The sequence below is a fragment of the Pristis pectinata genome, chromosome 7 (genome assembly GCF_009764475.1).
Source record: "Pristis pectinata isolate sPriPec2 chromosome 7, sPriPec2.1.pri, whole genome shotgun sequence".
In the NCBI taxonomy this organism is placed as follows: Eukaryota; Metazoa; Chordata; class Chondrichthyes; order Rhinopristiformes; family Pristidae; genus Pristis; species Pristis pectinata.
In genome coordinates, this window is record NC_067411.1 from 38,562,670 (window position 1) to 38,583,576 (window position 20,907).

Sequence of the window (20,907 nt, forward strand, 5' to 3'; positions counted from 1 at the left end):
TAAATTCCTGAATGTATATGTTCAATATTTTAATGTGACTATCTTGTGAGTCATTATTTCATTTGAAGCATACTGCTCAAAATATGGTGAATTTTAACATTTTGATCAAAGAGCCATTATAGTAATCAATTTTATGAATTCATAGCTTTCTGTAGAAAACCACGATGATTTGTAGGTGCACACTTAGACTTTGGATAAATGCATCCAAACTGCCAATTTGCAAATTTGTAAAATTACGTCTGGTGTTGACATTTTATTTTTTAAACTGCAATTGTATCTTCCTAAGTGTTATGAGTAAATGGATCATGTGGTGGTTCAGCACTTCAAGCACTGAGGAAGGAGCCAGGACCAAACTTTGGACTGTGTTATGCTGCTGATCAAATCAGAATCAGAATCAGATTCATTATCACTGACATATGACGTAAAATTTATTGTTTTGCAGCAGCAGTATACTGCAAAGCCATAAAAATCTGTAAATTACAAAAAGTGCAAGAAAAAAAAGGAATAATGAGGTAGTGTTCATTGGTTCATGGATTGTTCAGAAATCTGATGGCGGCAGGGAAGAAGAGTTCCTGAAATGTTGAGTATGGGTCTTCAGACTCCTGTACTCCTCCCTTATGGTAGCAGGAGAAGAGGGCAGGTCCTGGATGGTGAGAGTCCTTAGCGATGGATGCTGAAGATGTTTTTGATCGTGGGGAGGGTTGTGCCCGTGGTGGAGCTGGCTGAGTCTGTAACCCTCTGCAGCCTCTTCCGATCCTGTGCATTATTCCAGGCATGGTAGCATAGTGGTTAGCATAATGCTTTACAGTGCCAGCGACCCGGGTTCAAATCCGGCCACTGTCTGTAAGGAGTTTGTACATTCTCCCCATGTCTGTGTGGGTTTCCTCCCACATTCCAAAGATGTACAGGTTGGGAAGTTATGGGCATGCTATGTTGGCACCAGAAGCATGGCAACACTTGTGGGCTGCCCCCCAAAATCACTACACAAAAGATGTATTTCACTGTGTGTTTCGATGTACATGTGACTAATAAAGATCTTATCTTAGAGGCTCCGTATCAGGCTGTGATGCAACCAGTCAGGATGCTCTCCACCGTACTTCTGTAGAAATTTTCAAGAGTCTTTGGTGACATACCAAATCTCCTCAAACTCCTAACGAAGTAGAGCCACTGGCATGCCTTCTTCATGATTGTATCAATGTGTTGGGCCCAGGATAGATCCTCTGAGATATTGACGTCCAGGAACTTGAAGCTGCTCACCCTTTCCACCGCTGACTCCTCAATGAAGACTGGTGTGTGTTCTCCCGACTTCCCCTTCCTAACTTCCACAATCAGTTCCTTGGTCTTGCTGACGTTGAGTGCAAGGTTGTTGTTGCGACATCACTCAACCGGCCGATTTATCTCACTCCTGTACGCCTCCTCGTCGCCATCTAAAATTCTGCCAACAATAGTGGTGTCATCAGCGAATTTATAAATGGTACTTGAGCTGTGCTTAGCCACACAGTCATGAGTGTAGAGAGCTCAGTAGAGCAGTGGGCTAAGCACGTATCCTTGAGGTGCGCTGTGCAAGGAGGAGATGTTATTACCGATCCGCACTGACTGTGGTCTCGCAATAAGGAAGTCGAGGATCCAATTGCAGAGGTTGCTACAAAGGCCTAGGTTTTGAAGCTTGGTTATTAGTACTGAGGGAATCTTGGTGTTGAACGCCGAGCTGGTATCGATAAACAGCAGCTTGACATATGTCTTGCAGTTATCTAGGTGCTCCAAAGCAGAGTGGAGAACCAGTGAGACTGCATCTGCTGTAGACCTGTTGTGGCAGTAGGCGAATTGCAGTGGGTCCAGGTCCTTGTTCAGGCAGGAGTTAATTCTAGACGTAACCAACCTCTTGAAGCACCTCATTATGGTAGATGTGAGTGCCACTGGGCAATAGTCATTGTGGCAGCTCACCCTGCTCTTCTTGGGCACCGGAATGATTGCTTCCCTTTTGTATTGCATTGGAATGTTTTCAACTGTCTTCGTGTCCCAAACTAAGGCTGGGGAGAATCAGCTAATATTCCATTCCCTAACTGCTGTTCAGTTATCTCAACAGTGTTAGGGTGAAGTCTGGGTTAGTTTTCTCTGTGTTAGTGATTCAATTGCTCATTTAGATGTTTAAATGTTGTGAGAGTCTCTACCTCCAATACCCTCCCAGTCAGTGATTCCAATCATTCCCTGGGTGAAAAAGTTCTTTCTCAAATCCCATCTAAACCTCTTACCCTTTAAGCTAAACCAATATCCTCCACTTTTAGACAGCTCTGCTATGGGAAAAAGTTTCCTACTCTCTATCTATGCCCTTCTCAATTTTCTATTCCTCCATCAGGTTCCCCCTCAGCCTCCTCTGCTCCAATGAAAACAAACCCAGCTGGAAATCATCTACACAATCATTCTACTGCTATCTCCACTCTGTGTATGTCTTTGGATTTGTACTTATTCTTTTTCTCTTCTCTCTTTCAGGAGTCTTTTACATGTGTGTCCGCTCCTGAAACTTTTAGTTTGAACAAATGGGCAAGCTTGAAACTTCGTCACATGACAAACAATATTTAACCACAAATTTAAATTAGTCTACTGTGTGTGAAATTCTCTCACTTTGTTAAAATCTGATAAACCCAGTACTAGAGTAAACTAATGGACAAGATCTGACTCAGAATGTTAGCAATATTTACAGCTTTGCTGTCATTTTTTTGAAAAATATGCTTTGATTCTCTCTCAGCGGGGCATTCTACAAGCATTCACATTCTACAAGTAAACGCCAAGAAATTAGTCCCATTAGCACTTGTTTTTAATGAAAAATTAGTGCATAATTTGGGAGATAGTTTCAAAAATCCATGGACAGCTCAAGTACAATTCACCTTTTGTGCACAAACTTATTTCTAATCATGACATCATCACTGTGCACAACTTCCCTTCCTGGCTTTAACTTTATAAATTGGGCTTTCTGGGTGTGGCACCACTTCTGAGATTCAGTCACTGCTCAATTGTGGCTTCATTGCACAACCTTGCAGCTTCTTTCATGACTTACGTGAACACTTCTGGCATCTGGACATCTGATTGGCCATCTTCAGAAATCAAGTTAGGCTACTCTAACATTATCCAAAGTCCATTGACTTTGTTGAAACCCACAGTGAGTGTGCTTAACAGCTGAAATACTCAGGCAGTGGGGGCCTCAGTAGTCAAAACAATCATTGCTGTCTTGCTGGAGGAATCAGTGTGATGATGACTGGCATACATGGTGGGTTGGAGTCCTTGTCTGAGGATTTACACACATGCCTGTCAAATATGTCCCTGTTCCCAGAGAGTTTTCAGAAACACTATTTCCTACCTGGATCTCCTTAAAGTATACTTCACTACACATCAATAGACAACAGCCCCAAGAAACCAAAGCTCTCTCTGTGCTTTTGTCCCACTCTCCAGGTTTAATAATTGTTTCAATTTTTGAGTCCTTTGAACTTCTGAACAACATAGATGTCAGGTAAGAAGCAAAGGAGCGACACCGACTGAGATAATGTACAGGGCAACATTATAATCTGATTGGCATTCAAAAGTTAGGAGAGCCTTCCAGGGGTTAACATTTCCATCCACTCAAATCCTACTTCAATCATTGAGAACAACCTTACAAGATTCCAACTGAGGGTCATCAGAATAATTGAACAAATTGGCTATTTCCTGACAGTGAGTGTTGGGGACAGGAGATCAAATGGATGCATTGCTGATTCTGATTGCTGGAAGCATTTTGTTTCACTGAGCTCTCAGCATAATTCAATGTGCTGTGCCTTTTCCTTGCACAATCATCAGGGTCCACAATAGATGGGGGATATTGTAGAAGATTTTAAATCTCTGCAAGCAGTTTCCCCTATATTTTACTATCTGCCTCAGAAGTGGCTGTGATAACTAGAGGGAGTGCAGAACAAGAAGGGATAAAACATTGTGGAAAGAAGTAACCTGGCATCTCTCAGATGCAGTCACAAAGACCAGCTTGTCACCAATGGTATGAATTTACAACACTCAATGAAGACGTGCCTTTCAGCCATAATCCTCAGTGGAAAGGTATCGTTCAAATGAGGAAAAGCATGGTAAGTATCCATTTTGCAAATTGCCAAATTGAGGTACACCAGCCAGCAGATGCCACAACATGGTCAGTGGCACCCAGCTGATAATGGGAACGGTCACAAAAATATCAATGCATTTTTCATCTGTGGAAGTACTTAAGTTAAATTTGCATGGATTTGTTATAAATTTCTATTAGAAATTTATAACAAATCCATGCAAATTTAACTTAAGTAGACAATCTGTTTCTTTGAGATAATCAGCTTGGTGCCCTGCACATTTTGCTGCCTTATGTATGGGTTTACATTTCCTAACATTCATTGCTGTACCCCAGGTGTGGCTGCAGTTTGCCTTCTGGAAGACTGCTCTTTACGACTGTGAACAGATGACCCTGAAAATCCATGAGAAGTTCTTGTATTAGAGCGGCTGGCTTCAGACTACTGTCCATAGCCATCTGAGGGAGAGGTCTGGGATTGTTGGCTGTGGGGCATGGGTAAATATGTTGGCTGAAGGGTTGTTTTGCCAGGTGACTTTAAATATCATATGAGGGAGGTATCATTGTCCTGAACCTGCATAGCAGATAACCTCTCAGAGGACTGGGCAGACAATGGTGCAATGGTTGGATAGCAACCTGAATTCTTCATAACTGTTTCAGTCTTCATTGTTGAATCCAAATCCGTACCCCCAAACACAGATATCTGAACTCTGCTGTCTTCACTCCTCTTCACAAAGAAACCTCTGTGTGCAATGATAACGGGATTTGGCTAATGATAAACAGGTATATAAGTGGAAGGTGCTTGTGTGCTCCTGCTTATGGAGGAAGATCCCATGCATGAGTGCTGACATGTTTTTTTTTCTCTGTTCGTGTAGGAGGACAATCAGTTGACATGCTTCATCTCTCTTACTGTGTGTAACAATCCCTCAGCCAACATTTTCACCCATGGCCCACAGCAGCTTCCATCCCCTTGCTCCTGGAAGCTGATGAGATAGCATCCCTCCACATGAAAGTAACAACCTGCTCATGAATGGCATCTCATTGCTCCATGAGGACAGCGGTTTGCTGACGTGTGGCATCTCTCTTTTCCACACGGACATTCAGTCACCGTTCAATTAGATCACAAAGCTGTACTTGTGTGACAGATGCCTAGCAGATCATGGGGAGTTTGCTTGAATGCATTCAGACCATGCACCTTCCATCTGTACTTCCACTGCAGCTGGTACCAGCTCCATTGAACTCTGTGTGAGCTCTAGTCAGGAAGTGCTTGTGGCCCCCAAAGAGGCACTCATGGCATGTCCCCCTCCAAGCTCACCACAACTAGCTGCAAAAGCATGGGAGGGTCTCCTCCATGCACCTTGCCAGTATGAAACACCCCTGTCTGATAGCTGCCTTCTGTAAGGCCTCCCTCCAGTATATGATGTCTCCTTCTCTCACTCTCTGTTATTCCTGGCAAATTTTGCCTAAACAGAAAGATAAATCATATGAGTAGACTTATGATATGTTGCTGTGTTAATGTTTGACCTCTGAGTGGGGATTGTGGTGCTGAAATATGAATGGTAGTGTGAAAGTAAAGTCCCATTTTGTGTCATTATGAAAGAGGTCCACTATATGGCTTTATGCATCTCAAATTTGACACCTCTGCTCAAATCATTGATACTTCCAACATTGCTCCATGATAGTGTGATTGTCACTGTGGCTAGTTAACACACCAGCCAGGTATTCCAAGGTCTCTTAGTGTCAGCCTGGCTTCTTTGTAGCACCTCTCTCCTTGCATCTTTGGCATTCACACAAGGTGATTCTCGGAGCTCTCTCCTTCTCCCCTGCAGCCTCTCTATCAACCTTGCTGCCATCATGTGCATGGTTGCTATTTGTGTTGCTGGAGAATGTGCCTTTGTGAGGCTGGGGCACAGCTAAGTGTGTGTTTGTCTGATAAATTGACGTTTGCCTTGTGAAACACCTCAGGCTCCATTTTACTTTGTCATTCTGAGTGAAGAGCACCCCCAATACTTTCTTAAAAGTGTTTTTAGCCAATCTGCAGATTTTTCATGGGAAAGTTTTGTCAACATCAACACTTTATCCAGAATCCATTCAGCACATCAGAAAGGCCTGAAGTCCAATTTTCAGGTAATTGCCTTTTCACATTTTCAGACAAATGCTTCAGTTCAGCTGTGACCCTGATTGTCCTTTCTGTATATTATGTAATTATAGTGCTAAAAAAATGGTGGTTCAATAAAGATGAATGTTTTATGACAAAAGGTAAACTCTTCTTTATCCTTTTAGACTTGAGCATAAGACCCAAGGTGACATCCCAGCCACCACTGGGTTGCTGGCCTTTGGATGAGATATTAAGCAAAGGCCCTAAAGCATCCTCAAAATGATGTAAAAGTTTCCCTGGCACTTTTATTTTGAAAAAGAGTGGAGGAGATCTTGCCAAACATGTCCACTGACCAATATAACAAAGACATTTTAAAAAAAAATTATAGATGCTAGAAACCTGAAATAAAAACAGAAAGTGCTGGAAATACCTAGGAACCATCTATGGAGACTGAAAACACAGATTGCAAACATTAACTCTGTTTTTCTCTCTCCACAGATGCTGCTTGACCTACTGAATATTTCTGAGATTTTCTGGTTTTATTTGTGGGTACTTGTGATGTAAAAATTGGCTTATGCATTTTCTACGTTACGACACTTCATTGTAAAGTACATTGACATGTCCTGAGATTGTTTAAGGTCCTATATAAATCCATGCCATTTTCTCGTTTCTTTTTTTTTTGCAACAAGATTAGCCTCAGTATACCACACACTATGCTCCTCATTTTCTTTTCAACTTAGCATGGAGCAGTTTTGTTGTTCACTGTCATTATCAGTGCTCTCATTGTTACAAAGCACAATCAATCTTTGGTGCTTTGGAAATAACAAGGCATTAAATCCAGAGGTTTGTCCAGAAAATCTGCTAACTGTATTCTGCGCAACTTGCTTGAGGCTCCACTCCAGATGCAATTTTGTACCATGTTCCTATTAGGAGATCCTTTCAAAGAATGAGAAGCAGCAGCCTTCCTGAAGTAACACAATATTTAGCTTCTGTATGTAAGCTGGTTGTTTTGTGGACAGAACTCTGGAGAATTGAATTGTATAAGAGGACTGTAGAAGGAAAAGAAATGCCTGGAATTTGGAGATAAAAGAACATTCAGACATCAGAATCTGCCACACCCTCATCCTTATCTCCCAAACTAGTAACATGACTAATCAAAAACATACTCATTGGGGAGAAAACTACACTTTTTGCTACTTTCAGATTTTTGCCACAATTTTAATATTTTCTGCAAAATTTTAGTTGAATTTGTCCTTCCCAGCATGTGTGATCTCAATACTAGAATATTTTTCCACACTTTGATGCAGAGAGGGTCTTGTCAGGTAGGGAGCTGTTGGACTGTTTCTGTGATGTTAAGTTCTACATATGCATATAAATTTCAGAGCCTGTGTAATGTGGATTAGCCAATGAAAAAGGTTTTGCCCTATTGGAGGAGCATGCCTTAATCACAACCTCAAAACATTAACCTATACGACATTCTGTTATTCATTCTCAGGATGTCAGCAACCTTGGCAATGTCAGTATTCATAGTGGAGACATGTAATGAAGACCTTGATTCCATGCACTGGCAGCACACAGAAGCCCTGTGTAAATGGTGGAAGGGGAGCGTGACCTCACAAACTACCCACCAGACATCTTCCACCCTACCTGTGAATGAGTCCGTATTTTCCACACTGGCTTCATCAGTCATTTCAGAACCCCACAAAATTGAGAATGGAAGCAAGTCACCCTTGATTCTGAGGAACTGCCAATCAAGAAGAACATGTGAAACTTAAAATAAGGAAAAAAGCCCTCTCCTGTATTACACTAAACTGGCCGTTGTGTTTCCTAGAGCATTGAACAGTAACACATTTACACTTTGGGATATGTTAAGCTTGTGAGTGGCACTGAGGAAATGCAAATTATTTCCTTTTCGTATGCATCAGCTATTGATTAAGTAAAAACTATTGACCACCTAATGTCTGTCATTTCCATCAACCTGACCCCAAAATAATAGCAGCAACAATAAAATAAAATCAATGTTGAAGATTTCAATGACCCTTCAAAGAAAGTTCTCCCCAGTCAGTGCCTCACAGACATCCTGATGATGCCCAGCCAACATAACCACAGAGTGTTCACAGTACATGCCTGGACTGTCCTATGTTCATCATAATTGGCATCTATGAGGAGACATGTGGCTTCTCTACCTGAAAGCACAGATTTATGTTTGATGAGAATGGACAAGAGATTCAGGAGCTAATTAACCACAAATACTAGGAATTCTTGAATTAGAAATTTCATCACATCTCAAGAGATTAAAGACAATTCTACAGGCACCTAAAGGACAAGGTGCAACACAAAATTGGTGACCTAAAGAGCAGGTAAAAAGCACGCAGGTGATTCAGCAACTGGAATCTTGGGTGCAGTCAAGACCATCTAAGGACCAAACACCCAAAGCCTCACCCCACTGAGAACCAACAGCGGACATTTTAACAAGGACAGAGAGGCTATCAGTCACCAGTAGAAGAAACACTTTAGAGTGCTTCTCAACCAGTAATGCTTGACCACAGCCTTGATGCAGATGTGCTTGATTCGATTCTACAGCACACTAACCATTTCAGTCTCACAACCACAGCAGACCGGCAAGAAGTTGAAAAAGCCCTGTGCCAGCTGAGAAAAAGTCCTCTGGTCCAGACAGTATCCCTGCTGAAGTTTAAAACTTAGTAGAGAAGAACATCTGATGCAAACTCATCTCCTTCATCTGGAAAGAGGAAAACACACCAGAGGACCTCAGAGACACCATAATTGCAACCATCTTCAAGAAAGAAGTCATAAATTACATTAACTGCTGGGGAATCCCTTTGCTGTCTGTCAAACAGAAAGTCAACACAATGGTCTTCCTCAATACCCTCCTCCTGGTGGCCAAACGGTTTCTCCCTGAACTGCAGAGTGGATTCTGTCTAGCAAAAAATACAATGAGTAAGATCCTCACTGCATGGCAACCCCAAGAAAAATACAGGAACTGGTATCAATCACTATATATGGCCTTTTCTGTCCTTACCAATACCTTTAACTCCGTGAATCAAAGAGGGACCTTGGATAACCCTTCCCAAATTTGGCTCCCCACAGAAATTCATTCTATATGATGTATCTATGACCCAATCCCAATACTCAGTGGATTCAAGCAAGGCTAAATCATCACTCCAGCCCTCCTTCAAATGTTCTCACCACAACATTGCGCCTTTCATCCAACAACCTTCTCAATGGAGTGGAACTAATCTACAGGATGAATTAGAAGCTGTTCAACCTCTGTGAGCTCCACTCCAGAATGAAGGACGCTTGAACTTCAATAACCTTATTCAGATGATGCTTGCTTACGTGCACTTTCTGAAGCTGAGTAATCGTTAACCAGATCACTGAGGCATACGAGAATGGCATCTGCAAAATGAAGCCCTCTCGTCAATGCCACTGCCCAATAATAAATGTTCTCCATGTGGATTATGTTTCAGGAGCAACTCTCTGCAAGGGCAGACATTGATGACAAAATTCACCACTACCTCCAGCCCAGTGCACAAGTACAGCCATTAGTTGTTTGGGGAATAGAGTGTTCAAAGATCAGGACTCAGACTCAGCACTGAACTCATGATCTTCTGGCAGTAGTAACCTTTGCCCTCCCATATGCTTCAGAAACACAGACCACCTACAACAAGCACCTCGAAGCATTGGAAAGGTACTACTAAAGCTGTCTCCACAAAATCCTCTTAATACCTTGGCTGGATAAGTAGACCAATACCACCATGCTCTCCCAGATCAACATCCCCAGTTCAAATTAAACTCAGCAAGCTCTGATGGGTAGACTACATTGTTCAGCAGGTACACTACTCTGAGCTCTAAGACTGCAAAAGTTTACCAGTTCACTTGAGACATACAAGAATTTGGATCCTACACCGAACATCCGCAAAATAAAAGTCCTCCACTGGAAGAAATATATAATATCCTCACCAATCTGAGCAAGTCCCTAGATCATGAACAATCAAAATGGAGAAGTAGCATTCAGGGAGGCACTGGAAACCTTGAGACTCTTTACAGGGAACACGTGGAAGCCCACAGAAAACAATGCAAGAAGCATACCACCTCTGTACTACCCACCCATCCACCTGCCCCAACTGAACTCACAGAACCAGAGAGAAAGCAGGTCTTCATTGACCCTGGTAGACTGCCTAAGGAGAAGAATTCAAAAACAAAAGTAGAGTGACTAAAAAGATTGAGACACTATAATTGAGAAGTCAAGAAAAAGATATTTATTACAGAATATTAGGTTGCCAGAGAAGAACTCTGAAACCTTGGAAAAAATGCATTCACATAGCACCTCCTGCATTCCTTTCAGGATGTCCCAAATTCTTTTCACAGTTACTGATGTACTGTTGAAATGTAGGAAGCACTGCATACAATTTTCACACAGCAAAGTCCTATTACAGCAAAGTGAAAACAACCAGATGTTGATTGAAAATGAAAAAAAACTGCAGATGCTGAAAATCTGAAATTTAAACTGTGTCCCTCTGTGTACATCAACAGTCAAAATAAAAATAGAAAGTGCTGGAAGCACTCAGATCAGGCGGCTTCTGTGAAATGAAAAACAAACTTAAAGTTTAGAGACCTGAAATGTTAAACTTTGTTTCTCTTTTCATAGATGCCACCTAACCTACTGAATGCTTCCAGTTTCAAAGATGCTACCTAACCTGCTGAGTGATGTTAGTAGAAGGTATATTTGGCCAGAACACTGATGATAACATCCTTGTTCTTGCTCTTGGTAGTGTCATGGGATCTTTTACATCCGCCTGAGAGGATAGATAGACATCTGGATTTAATTTTACAGCTGAAAAAATGCATCTCTTGACAGTCTAGCATCAGCACTACAATGGAATGCCAACCTTGATGTTTGTGCTCAGGTCTTGAAGCTGGATTTGAATGCACAACCTTCTGACTCAGAGGTGAGAGAGGTAGATATTGAGCAGTCACAGTAGTTACATGTTTTGTATCAGATACAGAATTTATGATGTTCAGTTGACTGTTGTAAAACTAATCCAAAAATGATGGTTTATTTTTGTGTTGAAACTTACTACGAGGGGAAGAAAATGTTTTTCAGATGAAGAAAGGTTGGAAAATTGATGCAAATAAGAAGTGTAGATATGCCACTAACTTGGCAGGTATTTGATATAGCTACTAGATCACAAGCTCTAGATAGGAATTTGAGTGTGATACATTGTTATACAGTCCTAAATCACATTTTAAAGAAAGACACCTCACATCACCTTCTGACATGTTGGTCCAGTTACTTTTGAAACAGAAATATTTCAAAATGTGCTGAAATAGACAGGAAAAGGGACTGTTAAACATTATCATTATTATTTTCTTACTTAGAATTTACAGGAGAGAACAGTTAACTCCATGTGAGCCTCCTCCCACCTGATTTCATCCTATCAACAGCCCATTATATTTCTTTTTCTCTCTAGATATTCCCTAATTACAATCTTTCCTAAAGGTTGGGTTTAATTGCAGATTTCAGTTAAACAATTAAAAAAAATACAAGGACTTGGTAATGTACATTCCCAAGATAACAAATATAAAACTCATGGTTAGGATCTGCCCTAACAATGAACTCCTATTTTCCAGCTCTTTCCCACATATCTCCACTTTCAGGAATAATAGGCAAAACTTGCCATATTTCCATTTATCAAATGATTGAAAACATGTCTGAATTAAAAATCCACTCATCATGGGTGTTTGGATTTTTTTTAAGCTTGCACATCATTGACACCTAGATAGTATCTTTATGAATGAGTCCATTGGGCTATACTTGGAGGAACAAGCAATGTGCTGAAGGAACTCAGCGGGTGATACAGCATCTGTGGGAGGAAATAAATTGTCAACAATTTCTTTCCTCCCGCAGATGCTGCTCAACCTGCTGAGTTCCTCCAGCACATTGTTTGTTGTTCCAGATTCCATCATCTGCAGTCTCTTGTGTTCCATGGCCTATACTTGTTTAAGGCTGCACCCTACTGATCAACCTTGAGTTTGAATGCCTGTGAGACTAATCAATCAACTAACTTGCAGAGGAATAATGGAACTACTCATTCCCATGAATGACTGGATACACTTATGCAATTTGTAGAATTCCTGCATGGTTGAATTCAGAAATTGTTGTTCCATTACTTGAAGCAATTAGGAATTCGGGGTGAATTTTACATTCAAAATATACATTTTTAAAAATGTAATTACTTTATGTTTCCATTTCAAATATTGTAAAGAGAATGAGAATGAAATATAGAGTAATGTTTTTGCAGGAGTAGGGCTCCAATCCAGCAAAGTCTGTTAAATAATCAGTATAATAAAATGGTACAGCACTGAACAAGGCCATTCAAATCATCATGCTCAGGTAGATTGTGTGGAACAGTCTCACTGCTCTAGTTCCTTCCACAAGGTCCTACAAACTCTCCTTTCAAGTCTTTATCCAATTCTCCTTAGAAAGCTACGATTGAATCTGCTCCCACTGCCCTTTCAAGAACTGCAAAAATGAAGTTCTCCTCAATTTGCTTTGGTTCTTTTGTGAATGACTTTAAATCTGCATTCTCTGGTTATTGATCCTCACCTCTGGAAACAGGTTATCTTTAATGATTCCACTCATTGGAGAGAAGGAGGATGAGGGGAGACATGATAGAGGTATACAAAATATTAAGAGGAATAGATAGAGTGGACAGCCAGCGCCTCTTTCCCAGGGCACCAATGCTCAATACAAGAGGGCACGGCTTTAAGGTAATGGGTGGGAAGTTCAAGGGAGACGTCAGAGGGAGGTTTTACACCCAGAGAGTGGTTGGTTCATGGAATGCGCTGCCTGGGGTGGTGGTGGAGGCTGATATGTTGGTCAAGTTCAAGAGATTGTTAGATAAGCATATGGAGGAATTTAAGATAGAGGGATATGTGGGAGGAAGGGGTTAAATAGTCTTAGGAGTGGTTTGAAGGTCAGCACAACATGGTGGGCCGAAGGGCCTGTATTATGCAGTATTGTTCTATGGTTCTATGGAAAACCTTTCAATTTTGAACATCTTTGTTATATCTCCCCTTATTCTCTCCTGAAAGGAATACCATTCCGGCTTTAATGGTCTCCCCACCCAACAAAGGTTCCTCAGACTTGGATAAGTACTTGAAGACGAACAATTAACAGGGTTATGGGAAAAGAACAAGAGAGTGGGATGAACTTAATGACTCCAGACCAACATGGAGCCATTCAATTATAATATAAACCATAAAAAGGACATACTGAATTTCTGGTCAATTGCCTTTGAAGAGATTTCAAGGAAGGCATTTCTCACATTTTAGCAAGGAAATTTTATCAAAATTATGGAGCAGCCTGGCACATCCCTGGTCTGGTCACCACACTATAGGAAGGATGTGATTGCAATGGAGAAAGTGTGGAGGAGATTCACCAGGATGTTGCCTGGATTGGAGCATTACAGTTATAATGAGAGAATGTAGCTGGGCTTGTTTTCTCTGGAGCAGAGGAGGATGCGAGTGACCTGACAGAGGTGAATAAGATTATGAGGGGGATAGATAGGGTAGATAGTAGAAGTCTTTTTTTCCCCCCCATGGTGGGGGTATCTAAGGCAAACATGCATAATTGAAGATGAGAGATAGGAGATTTAAAGGGGATCTGAGGAGGAATTCCCCCCCACCCCACAGAGAGGATAGATGGAGACTGGAATGCACTAAAGAGGAGGTGGAAACAGATACTTTCACAACATTTAGGAAACATCTAGACCAGTAGAGTCAGAGCACTACAGAACAGAAACAGGCCCTTCAGCCCATGCCAGCCCAGTTTTCTGCCTAGTCCCATCTACCTGCACCCAGACCATTGCCCTCCATACCTCTTTCATTCATGTACCTATCCAAACTTCTCTTAAATGTTACAACAGAACCCACATCCAATACTTCCACTGGCAGCTCATTTCACACTCACGCCACCCTCTGAGTGAAGTAGTTCCCTCTCAGATTCCCCTTAAATATTTCACCTTTCACCCTAAACCTATGACCTCTAGTTCTAGTCTCACCCAACCTGAGGGGGGAAAGCCTGCATGCATTCACCCTATCTATATCCCTCATAATTTTGTCTACTTCTATAATATCTCCCCTCATTCTCCTGCACTCCAGGGAATAAAGTCCTAATCTATTCAACCTATCCTTGTGACTCAGGTCCTCAAGTCCTGGCAACATCTGTGTAAACTTTCTCTGCACTCTTTCAAGCTTATTGATATCTTTCCTGTAGGTAGGTGACCAGAACTGCACACAATACTCTAAATTTGGCCTCACCAACATCTTATACAACTTCAACATAACATCCCAGCTCCTGTACTCAATGCCCTTATTTATGAAAGCCAATGTGCCAAAAGCTCTCTTTACGACCCTATCCACCTGTGATGCCACTTTCAAGGAATTATGGATCTGTATTCCCAGGTCCCTTTGTTTTGCTGCACACCTCAGAGCCCTACCATTTATTGTGTAAGTCTTACCTTGGTTTATCCTCCCAAAGTGCATCACCTCACACTTTTCTGCATTAAATTCCATCTTTTAGCTGATTTTCCCAGCCGGTCCAGATCACTTTGCAAGCTTTGATAGCCTTCCTCGCTGTCCACTATGCCCTATCATCTAAATCATTAATATAGAGGATAAACAACAACGGACCCAGCACCGATCCCTGCGGCACACCACTAGTCACAGGCCTCCGATCAGAGAGGCAACCATCTACTACCACTCTCTGTCTTCTCCCGTTAAGCCAACGTTGAATCCAATTGACTACTTCATCCCAAATGCCAAGCAATTTAGCTTCTGGAGCAGCCTCCCATGCGGGACTTTGTCCATGTAGACAATGTCCACCGCCTTCCTTTCATCAACCTTCCTGGTAACCTCCTCGAAAAACTCTATAAGATTGGTTAGACATGACCTGCCATGCACAAAGCCATGTTGACTATCCCTAATCAGGCCTGGTCTATCCAAATACTTATATATCCTGTCCCTCAGAATACCTTCCAATAATTTACCCATGACTGACATCAGGCTCACCAGCCTATAATTTCCCGGCTTATTCTTAGAGCCTTTCTTAAACAACGGAACAACATAGCTATTCTCCAGTCCTCTGGTACCTCACCCACGGCTAAGGACGTTTTAAATATCTCTGCCAGTGTCCCTGCAATTTCTGCACTAGCCTCCCACAAGGTCCGAGGGGACACTTCATCAGGCCCTGGGGATTTATCCACCCTACTTCGCCTCAAGACAGCAAGCACTTCCTCTTCCATAATCCAGATGCAGTCCATCACTTTACTACTTTTTTTCTTCAGTTCTATAGATTCTGTATCTGTCTCCCGAGTAAACACAGATGCAAAAAATCCATTTAAAATCTCCCCCTTCTCTTTCGGCTCCACGCATAGATGACCATCTTCAAGAGGACCAGAGTATATTGTCCCTTACTATCCTTTTGCTCTTAATATATCTATAGAAACCTTTTGGATTCTCTTTCACCTTGTCTGCCAGAGCAACCTCATGTCCTCTTTTAACCCTCCTGATTTCTCTCTTAAGTGTTCTCTTGCTTTTCTTATACTCCTCAAGAACCTCATTTGATCCTAACTGCCTATATCTGACATGCACCTCCTTTTCCTTTAACAGGCCCTCAATATCCCTCGATAACCAAGGTTCCCTAAACCTGTTAGCATTGCCTTTTATCCTAACAGTGACATACAGATTCTGTACTCTCAATATTTCTCTCTTGAAGGCCTCCCACTTACCAAGCATTTCTTTGCCAGAAAACAACCTATCCCAATCTACACCTGCCAGATCCCTTCCGATCAAAATTGGCCTTCTTCCAGTTTAGAATCTTAACTCTCGGACCAGTCCTATCCTTTTCCATAATTATCTTGAAACTAATGGAATTATGATCACCAGATCCAAAGTGTTCCCCTACACTCACTGCCGTCACCTGCCCTGTCTCATTCCCTAAGAGGAGATCCAGTATCGTGCTCTCTCAAGCTGGGACCTCTACATATTGATTAAGGAAACTTTCCTGAACACAGTTGACAAATTTGATCCCATCCAGTCCTTTTACAGTCTGGGATTCCTGGTCAATATGTAGAAAGTTAAAATCACCTACTATCACAACTTTATATTTCCTACAACTGTCTGCTATCTCTTTACAAATTTGCTCCTCTAAATCCCACTGACTATTGGGAGGTCTATAATATAGTCCCATTAACATGGTCATCCCTTTTTTATTCCTCAGTTCCACCCATATTGCCTCAGTAGATGAGCCCTCCAGTATGTCCTCTTTGAGCACTGCCGTGACATTTTCCCTGATGTGTAATGCCACCCCTCCCCCCTTAATACCTCCTCCTCTATCATGTCTGAAACAACAGGACCCTGGAACATTGAGCTGCTAGTTCTGCCCCTCCTGCAACTAACTCTCACTAATGGCTACAACATCATAATTCCACATACGGATCCACACTCTAAGTTCATCTGCCTTACCTACAATACTCCTTGCATTTAAATAGACGCAACTCAGAACATTAGTCCCACCATGCTCAACCTTTTGGTTTCCGTATTTGCTTGTAGTCTTAACATCTCCTTTCCCCACAGCCTCTCCACTTGCTGCCCTGCCACTCTGATTCCCACCCCCCTGCAACTCTAGTTTAAACCCCACCGAGCAGCACTAGCAAACCTTCCCACAAGGATATTGGTCTCCCTCCATTTCAGGTGCAAACTGTCCTGTTTATACAGATCCCACCTGCCCTGGAAGAGAGCCCAATGATCTAAAAATCTGAAGCCCTCCCTCCTGCACCATCTGCTTAGCATGTGTTAAACTCACTATCTTCCTATTTCTTGCCTCACTGGCACGTGGCACTGGTAGCAATTCTGAAATCACCACCCTGGAGGTCCTGTCTTTTAACTTAGCACCTAACTCCTGAATTCACGTTGCAGGATCTCATCACTTTTCCTGCCTATGTCATTGGTACCAACGTGTACCACGACCTCTGACTGCTCACCCTCCCCCTTAAGAATGCTATGGGCTCAATCCAAGACATCTCTGACCCTGGCACCTGGGAGGCAACATACTATCCAAGTCTTGTTCTCGTCCACAGAACCTCCTGACTGCACCCCTAACCAATGAATCCCCTACCACTACCACCACCCCCCACCCCACCCACTCCTCCACCCCCAACTCATATCCTACCCACCACCCCCCATCCACTCCCACACTCCCCATCCTCCCCCCATTGAGCCCTGATGAAGGGTCTTTGCCCAGAACATTGACTGTTCATTTCCCTCCACAGATGCTGCCTGACCTACTGATTTCCTCCAGCATTTTGCACGTGTTGCTCCAGATTTTCAGCATCTGCCATTTCTCTTGTGTCTCCATTGCTGTAGATCATTTTGGTTTGGACAGAATATCAGCCATAATAAAATGCACTATAGGAGGATCTGGTGAGTGTCACCTGTCCCTGGTTTCTGGCTTTCATTCGTCAGTCACACTCTGACTCCCCATCCACCCTCACATCCTGGACGACTATGTGTAGTTACTGGTTGAGGAGTTAACTGAAAAACATAAACTATGTTGATGAATGATTCTCTTTGTTTCAAGGTTAGGATTACAGTTAAAAATAAACAAGCACATCCTTTAGTTGCTCAAGTAACTTTACCTCTGTGAATCTTGTGGCATCTTCGCTTTAATTAAGAATCATTATTGTAAAGGGAATGGGCCTAGGAAGGCAAATGGCGTATTGGGCTTTGTTGCAAAAGAGTCAGAGTTTTTAAATAGAGAAATATTTTTGCAATTATGCAGGATATTGGTGAGGCCACACCTGTAGTACTGTGTGCAGTTTTGGTCCCATTAATTAAGAAAGAATAAATCAACATTAGAGAGACATAGAATGTCCAGAAGATATTCTCTGGGCTAATGCCTGGAATGATGAGATTGTCCTTTCGTGAATGGCAAAAGAAGTTGGATCGATACCATTTGGGGTTTAGAATTATGAGGGGTGATCTTAATGAAACATTTAACATCCTAAAGGGGCGTGACAGGGTAGCTGTTGAGATGTTTCCTCTAGTGGGAAAGTCTTGAACAAGGAGACATAGTTACAAGATAAGGGGACAGTCATTCGAAACTGAGGTGTGTAGGAACAACTTCTTGCAGAGGGCAGTGAATCTCTGGAATTCTCTGCCCTGGAAGGTTGTGGAGGCTAGATCAATGGGTGTATTTAAAGAGGAAGTATTTTTTTTGAAAGATAAGGGAATTCAGGCTCTGGGGAATTGGCACAGAGGAGGAGTAGAGGCCTGGGGTAGATCAGCCATGATCATATTGAATGGCAAGGCATGCTTGAGGGCTTAGGTGGCCTCATCCTGCTCCTACTTTCTTCTGTAAAATCCCAGAAAACAGGCACCAGAGAAGACAACTTTCTTTCGTCTAATTTATGCCCTTCAATCAACATAGAGGCTGGGGTTCAAGTGCCATTTCCCTCACTTTACTGCTTCAATAGCATAAGAAAGTTAATCTGATAGTGTTGAATGTGCTATGACAATACCTACAGCATGCATTAACCAATACACAAATGTAATACAATCCACAATTGTGTTGTAAAAAGTGCCATGGCAAACTCATTAAGTTAAATGATTAAAATTAAACTAAGAGCTCAACATATTTAGAAATACTTCTTCAGACAAAAAGATAGTGGAAATCTGGAACTATATCAAGAAGCTGTTGAGGCTAGCAGGATTGCCAAGTTTCCAGGATTGCTCTGGAGTCTAGTCTCCAGAATTCCATGGAGAGGGAGATCAGAGCATCAAAACCAGAATATTTTGAATACTTTTGCATACTAGTTACAAAAATATGGCACATGAGAAGAAAGATCTGTCTGACTGACAGTCAAGAATCATCCAGTCAGTGAACGAAATGTCTATTGGGATGAGAAGCACCATGAGCTGTGATTCAATTACTGAATAAGTGCCAGGATTATCATGGTGGGATGGATGAAGACAAGAGGCCACTTGATGACAGAGCCAGGAATTTATCAAAACAGATTTGCCATCCTAGAGTCATGGTTAATTTAAAATTGACACTGGGCCCTGGCACAAATGAGATGATAGGGTCAACTTCCCCATCAATTCTGATTGCTGCAAATGACTGAGATTAATTTTATGCCTATACAGTAATTTGTAAGTAAATCATTGGATTTTCTGTATAAATTATCCTGCTCATATTATGAGAAGTTATTGTAGCTTCTGTCATAAATTCTGTTTTTCTCTGCTCTTTAAATAGACCCTGGTCAAGAAATCCTTTGATGCCTGGAAGGGCCCACTTAACAGGCAGTGAATGGCATATTTTCTTAATATCTTATCTTTGCACATAAGGCCCAAGGCAATGTGTACAATAAAACAGTCGATTGTGAACTCAGTGAATTAAAATTGATAGACTATATGTCTGACTCACATGGAGAGAGATGACCAGATGAGAGATGGTTGGGGGAAGGTTTGGGGTCAGGGAAATGGGATGCCACAAATTGGATCAGGAAATTGGTGGGCAAGGACACATTCGCCTACTGTGGGTTTGGATGGTTGTCAGGTTGGGGGATGGGGTGGGGTAGTTGTGAAGTAGACAGTGTTGGGAACGTGAGGGAGAGCATCAGAAGGGGATAGCTTTAGTGGATCCACCTGAAGCTAGTTGCTAGTGCTGGACTCAGGCAGAGTCCCTTTAATTTGCCCCAAGACAATTGTTACGTGTATTGTGACGTCTTGCTTTTATGCGAATGGCTTGCACCCTACATAGATGTAGCACATATCAATGAAAATCATGGAAGTTATATCCAGTTATGCATTGCACACCACTGTACATGTCCAAACACTAACACATCTGTTAGGGTGCCATAATCAGAATCAGTTTTATTATCATTGACATATGTCATGAAATTTGTTGGTTTGTGGCAGCAGTACAGTGCAAGACAAAAAAATTACTATAAGTTACGAAAATAAATAAATAGTGCAAAAGAGAAATGTGCAAACAAGGTAGTGTTCATGGGTTCATGGACCATTAAGAAATCTGATGGCGGAGGGGAAGAAGCTGTTCCTGAAACATTGAGTGTGGGTCTTCAGGCTCTTGTACCTCCTCCCCGATGGTAGTAACGTGAAGAGGGCATGTCCCGGGTGGTGAGGGTCCTTTGTGATGTCATAGGTTCTGTCTTGATGCACCACGCTCTTGGAGATGTGCTTGATAGTGGGGAGGGTTGTGCCTGTGATGGAGCTGGCTGAGTCTACAACCCTCTGCAGCCTCTTTTGATCCTGCACATTGGAACCTCCACACCAGGCGGAGATGCAACCAGTCAGAACACTGTACATCTGTAGCCAAAAGCTCAGAGAAAGGAAATTTGTGGATATCATAGAGCACCTAATAAATTGTTAATTATGCCTTGTGATTAGTTTTCTGAAGAAATTATATCATGTAATGCAGAAAAACATTATGCTACTTAACAGAATTTATGACTAAATTGACCGTTTTTGCTCGACAACAGATTCTTTGCTCTTGCAAAGCCCTTTGGAAAGTTCATTGAAGTTAAAGGTGCTGCTAAAATGCAAGTTATTGTTGTTGAGATTCTATTGCAACTCAAAGGAATATTGATGTGTAAAGGGCCACAACACCAAGAAACCATTGATTTCATGAAGA